This window comes from Phalaenopsis equestris, unplaced genomic scaffold (assembly GCF_001263595.1).
Source record: "Phalaenopsis equestris unplaced genomic scaffold, ASM126359v1 Scaffold000507, whole genome shotgun sequence".
Taxonomy (NCBI): domain Eukaryota; kingdom Viridiplantae; phylum Streptophyta; class Magnoliopsida; order Asparagales; family Orchidaceae; genus Phalaenopsis; species Phalaenopsis equestris.
In genome coordinates, this window is record NW_018164947.1 from 1,081,982 (window position 1) to 1,089,074 (window position 7,093).

Here is a 7,093-nt window from a genome sequence, read left to right on the forward strand (position 1 = left end):
AATAATAATAATAATAATAATAAAATCACTAAGAACCAATCACTCGCACCAGTTCAGCACCAGCTCATGCCAGTGTTGTGGATCAGTCATTAAGCACTCAAAGAGAAATTAAGCATTGATGGCAAATGGGAAGCTTTCTTCTTACCTTTCTTGTAATCTCCTCTTTAGTCTTTTTATGTACGAGCGTTTATTTCATACGAATACCGTTGTGCGGTGTCCGTCCTGAACTAATGAAATACATCTTTTTATTTTTTTTATTATTATAATGGGGTCCACTCTAAATTTTAGACGGTCCAAATTAGACTCCGCACACAATAATAAAAATAAAATTTTCACTTTATTTATTTATTTATTTATTTTCTTGCCTTTTGTTCATGACTTATTCCTTTTCATTAATTTCTAAAGTTAGATGAAAGAAAAAAAATTGATCTTTTCATATGTTGTGGAGGTCAAAATTAAGAAAATAGAATAGTAAAAAATTTAAAAAGTAAAAGTTTTGAAATAAGAAAAAGGTTTTTAGTTTTATTGTTTCTATAAATATATTCTCACTTAAAAAAAAATTAATTTTCTGAAATTTGCATGAGTAACACAGAATTCTTATGTATTTATTTACATATATGATAACTCAATTTTTATCTTTACATACATATATAGCGTGTGCCGCAAGCCTTGGCCTGTTGACGGCGGGGTCACTATAAGTCCCCTCTAGTCAAGGGTTCGATCTCACCGTGACGCGGAGGCTCTGAAATTTTAGGCACATAGTGCGGGCTCTCATCATGGGGCCAAAAAACGCAAGAAAAATCGATATTTAGGCATATGCGAAGATTTTCTTTATATATATATATTGTGTGTGTGTGCGCGCGCGCGCGTTTTATTTATTATTTATGATCAAGGAAGAAGTTGCCTCTTCAATGGGAAAAAAAAAATATTACATAAATATTATGCACATAGAGTTTAGTCAATGAAATCACGCCACCCGAGAGAAAAACACGATCCGGCAAAACGGGGGAATATTCCCCCCCGTGTTATTCACGTGTTATTGTATGTTATTCAAACCAATCACTCGCACTAGTTCAGCACCAGCTCATGCCAATGCTGTGGATCAGTCATTAAGCACTCAAAGAGAAATTAAGCATTGATGGCAAATGAGAAGCTTTCTTCTTACCTTTCTTGTAATCTCCTCTTTAGTCTTTTTATGTACGAGCGCTTATTTCATACGAATACCGTTGTGCGGTGTCCGTCCTGAACTAATGAAATACATATTTTTATTTTTTTATTATTATAATGAGGTCCACTCTAAATTTTAGACGGTCCAAATTAGACTCCGCACACAATAATAAAAATAAAATTTTCACTTTATTTATTTATTTATTTATTTTCTTGCCTTTTGTTCATGACTTATTCCTTTTCATTAATTTCTAAAGTTAGATGAAAGAAAAAAAATTGATCTTTTCATATGTTGTGGAGGTCAAAATTAAGAAAATAGAATACTAAAAAATTTAAAAAGTAAAAGTTTTGAAATAAGAAAAAGGTTTTTAGTTTTATTGTTTCTATAAATATATTCTCACTTAAAAAAAAATTAATTTTCTGAAATTTGCATGAGTAACACAGAATTCTTATGTATTTATTTACATATATGATAACTCAATTTTTATCTTTACATACATATATAGCGTGTGCCGCAAGCCTTGGCCTGTTGACGGCGGGGTCACTATAAGTCCCCTCTAGTCAAGGGTTCGATCTCACCGTGACGCGGAGGCTCTGAAATTTTAGGCACATAGTGCGGGCTCTCATCATGGGGCCAAAAAACGCAAGAAAAATCGATATTTAGGCATATGCGAAGATTTTCTTTATATATATATATATTGTGTGTGTGTGCGCGCGCGCGCGTTTTATTTATTATTTATGATCAAGGAAGAAGTTGCCTCTTCAATGGGAAAAAAAAAATATTACATAAATATTATGCACATAGAGCTTAGTCAATGAAATCACGCCACCCGAGAGAAAAACTAAAGAAGTGGCGGCACACACACATATATATGTATGTAAAGACGGGAGTTTCAAACACACACACCACGTGTTATTGTATGTTATTCAAGTGTTATTGTGTTCTGAGAATATTTCTAGTGTTATAATAACACAATAACACATGAATAACATACAATAACACATGAATAACACGGGGGGAATATTCCCCCATGTTACCAGACAGATTTTTTGTTTTTCTCGCATTGATTTCACCAGTAACACGGGGAATATTCCCCCCTGAGTTATTCAGATATTATTGTATTTTATTCATGTGTTATTGTGTTCTGAGAATATTCCATATGTTATAATAACATAATAGCAAATGAATAACGCATAAATAACACAGGGGGAATATTCCCTTGTGTTGCCGTGTCGTTTTTTTTTCGCGTGACGTGATTTTATTGGCTACGCACGTAGCTCTACGTACATAATACTAATTTAATATCTTCCCTTCAATGGGCAGCTTGGTGAGGGTGTTTTTCTTTTGAAAAATTACTATCATTAAAAATTATAGATTCCTCTAGAAAATACAACAAAAATTGACAGCCTAACATGGAGGTAAATTTATCTTTATATCTCCGACGGCTTTCTTACGGTTCTGTTGGTTGGTTTTTCCTGAAACTTGCAACTGATGACCCCTAATTAATAACTGAGGAACAAAACCATCGGTTCTTACCAAATTCTAAAGTGAAATGCATACATCGTTGAAAATACAAACCATATATTTTTTGTGTATTTAATAGTCGGCGGTCATTAATTATTAGCCAACGGTTTGAGTCCTCAATTATTAAGATATAAAAAGCACACGTCCAAATATTGTTAGAAAGTCATCAAATATCATTAGGTCGAACCGCCGTCCAAGCATACACGGTCGGCTCCGGACCGAAACCCACTAACCCATAATTTTGTCGGGGTTTATCATTTCTCATGTTTTTACACTCAAATCGTATGTAATCTCGATCACATTATTTCTTATTATTATTTTTTTAATTTTAATTTGTTAGATTTATTGCGTTTTAAGATTTAGTGTTTTGGAGAATTTTGAAATTTTGATTTGGTTTTCAACAATTTTGATAACATTTTTCATTGTTATGTGCATTCGACTCAACTCTTATGTCTTTCGATACCGAACACCTACATTTTAATGACAAATTTGCATGTCTGACACACAATTCTTTTGTATTTAAGGGTTTCAGTTTAAGGGGCTCATGCCAAAATTTTTATACTGTGCGGTCTCAAAAGAATATTTCCACATACTTTTTTTTTTACTCCATAGAGCAACTATCGATATATCCATCATAATTTAAGGGTTTCACACCAAAATTTTTATACTGTGCAGTCTCAAAAGAATATTTCCACATACTTTTTTTTCTTACTCCATAGAGCAACTATCGATATATCCATCATATGATGTAATAATTGGCAGTCCAATACAATATCAATGGATGTATCCATTGAGAGGTACGTAATAACCGATGCATTATATAGTCATTGTTTTCAAAATGTTGTCAAATTGTGTTAAATAACTATTTAATTAATTATTTTTTAATAAACTAAAGAGAACTGTGAAAAATAAACTTAACTAGAAGCTTTATATGTTAGCCATATTTATTTTAGGAGACTATCACTTTCTTCTTCCTTTATTTTGGGCAAGAAAAACCCATCAAAGAGCCAGTAAATATGGTGCCTCTCTCAACAATTTCTATTTTCCAGCAGTTACGTGAAGCATTAGAGAGGTGCATATCACATTATCTCGGTGATCATAAGCATTGACTAGTGACTATTTATGTTCTTCTCAATTGCAATAAAATTCAATTCTATATTGCGTAAGACATTTTAATTAGTAGTTGTTCTCCTTTTTTAAGTCAAACATAATTATCACTTAGATATTCTAATGTGTGAATAGCTTATTTATATATTCATTAACTTCACATAAAGAAGATATCATATGTGAGAAGATCGAGAATCACTTCCCCACAATGGTTTACAACACACGTAAGCTATAATCATCTCACACATTTATTGTTAGATATTTTGAAGGAAATAATAAAATTATATTTTTAATAAATTCATACATATGTGATCGAAATAATTAAGTAACGGATTGGGCTTTAATAGATTATGTTTGAGGTCCCTTGCGCATCATGAAATTTGACAAATTTATGATGTGAATAGCTACAGGCTTCATATAAAATCCAGCTCGTCATCATAAAAAAAGACTAATTACCTTAGTCTTTGTGTTAAAACAAATAATACAGTAGATGACATAATAGATTGTTACAATATTCTCCACAAAGTTATTCAATTAGACTATATTGGTTCCATGGGAAGAAACATATTCGTATTCAACTATGATAGGTTTGATCTTGTTCATAATCTTGGAATAAGGGTAAATAAACCATATAATATCATAGGTGATAGTGTGAATAGAAAATATGTTAAATTTGATCCTTTCATTAAAGAAAAACAAGAAGACCGATACATTATCTTCGATATCCCGATATTGCAAGAGATAAAGTTAATTGCGCAATAGTCATAGAAAGTAAACCTAGAGCGACTATTAATATCCAGAATACTACTAAATTCACCCTTAAAGAAAGAGAAATGACATATTTGTGCATTCCACTTGATTCTACTCATGAATAGATTAATTTAGAGTATTTTAGTGGCAAACAACAGGAAATTACTCTTAATGAGTATGACTCTATAAATGCTTTGGAAGAAAAAAAAGTTTAATTACATCATCTAGTTACTCATCAGACGATGCTGATTAATATGAGAAAGCTATTAAAATTCTTTTTGTATTATAAGAAAACCATCATAGTGATATATATATATATATATATATATATATACTGAATGAAATATACCATATATATATACTGAATGAAATGTACCATAATAAAGTTTAATTCTAAATTCACTAATGTACTACAAAAGATAAACATTCCCCCAATACTAAATAAACTACAAGACTTACAAATTACTTCAGCACATATAACAAAATCAAGACAAATTCAGTAATACTTCATTCCCCTCCCATGTTTCCAACTTCACCAAGCACATTCCTTGATCAATCTAATCTGTGGATACATAGCATCATGAGCAATCAGCCTTGTTCTTTTCCTTGTAAGATTGACTGCTAATGATGCTATAATCACAATTAAATTAAGCTCTAAATATCTCAAGGTTGCTTAACTACACTCTTGTTCATAATTAATTAGTATATCCCCCACCTAATGATGAAGCCCAGTAATCTGCACCATTGTTGCTCTCAACATGCAGTGTGCATGAAACTGGAACAAGACACAGCCCACTACTCCTCAAATCCTTCTCTTGGTCATCTTTGACATCCTGCTATAGAAAATGCAAGTGATTAATCTTCTTATTATCCTTATTGTGATTAATGATGATATGTTGTTTGCTACATAGATAAAAAAATTTAGTTTTAAGATAGCCCAACTCTCATACAATCAAAAAGTTGCTCTAAATAGCTTTCTAATGCTCTCTAACACTATGGTGTTAAGGAAAATTATTACAATGGTTGTGAAAATTAATTTGATCAAATTATGGTATCAGACCAAGTCGGGTGTGTTGAGTCTCGCCGGCCTGAAGAAATCAAGGGCTGGCCGAAAACTCCGATTCAGCAAAGGTGAAGGAGCAGGTCGTGTCAAACTAGTGCCGACCAACTTCGGCTGACCAAGTCTACATTTATTCTATGTATGTGCTATGTTTGAAGATAAAACATAGGTTCACTAGTTTAAAAAAATCACATGGGTGATTAATTTGTAAATATCAGTGTTTCGGTTGGTCTGTATGTAATCATCCTAATTATTTACCTGGCATTTACATACATAACACCCTATTCCTATTTATTTAATTACATATATGTCACCTAATTTTTGCTTTTTTTATATTTATAACATCAATATCACTCATATTAAATTTAAAATATTACAAATTTGACTTTTAAAAAGTGAAATGCATTATCTTTTTATGCATAAGTAAGATGATATGCATGTAAGAATTGAAGTTAAGTTGTTTAAATATGTAAATACATAGAAATTGAGTGGTATGCATGTAAACCTTTCACTAGTAATAGACATAGTCTCACTTATCGATGGTATGATGACTTATATGCATAACATTTAATTTCAATGTATTTACATATATAAAACCTAAATTTCAATTTTTGCATGTATACCATCTTATTTATTAATAAAAATGTGTTTTTTACTTTCTGAAAGTTAATATAGTAATGTTTTTATATGATATGAAACATTTGGGTGGTATAAATGTAAGAAAATAGACTAATAAAAATGTGTTTTTTACTTTCTGAAAGTTAACATAGTAATGTTTTTATATGATATGAAACAATTGGGTGGTATAAATGTAAGAAAATAGACCATCATAACTCATTATGACAATGATGAAAGTGATCACTACTCATAAAATACTGTGATTATTGTTAGAAATTAGTATTAATTTGGTGATTAGCTGCGCTTTAGTTGACTAAGAAAATCAACTACAGATGACAATGCTTTTAATAATTGTAATAATTGTAATTAGGCAGCAAAGAAAGAGTCTCTAAGCACATAAAGATGACAATGCTTTTAAGCTCTATGGCTTTAACTGAAGAGCTCCTAATGGCTGTAAAGCGATAGATTTTAATGCCTTTCTGCTTTAAAAAAAGCGCTAAAAGCACTAGAGTAGTGCTATTCAAATTTTTTTTAATAGATGTAGCTATTACAATATTTTTTAGGTAAAAAAATCATAGCTTATTAAAAATCAACTATAAAGTTACTGAAACATAATCTGATGATCAAAAAATTGGGGTGATTATCACACTTTTTTTTAATAAGCCAAACTACAGCTAGAAAGCTGTCAATGCACCTAGTCAGAACTGATGTGAAAACATTTTTTTAAAAACTGTCAAAACACAGATTATCTAAACAGTCAAAACCACGGTGAGTTTTGAAAATACTACCGCACCGCTGCCCCAAATAGAAGCAATGTATGATGATATCAAATTTTTTAATTTTTTTTTTCATAAAATGGTAGATAA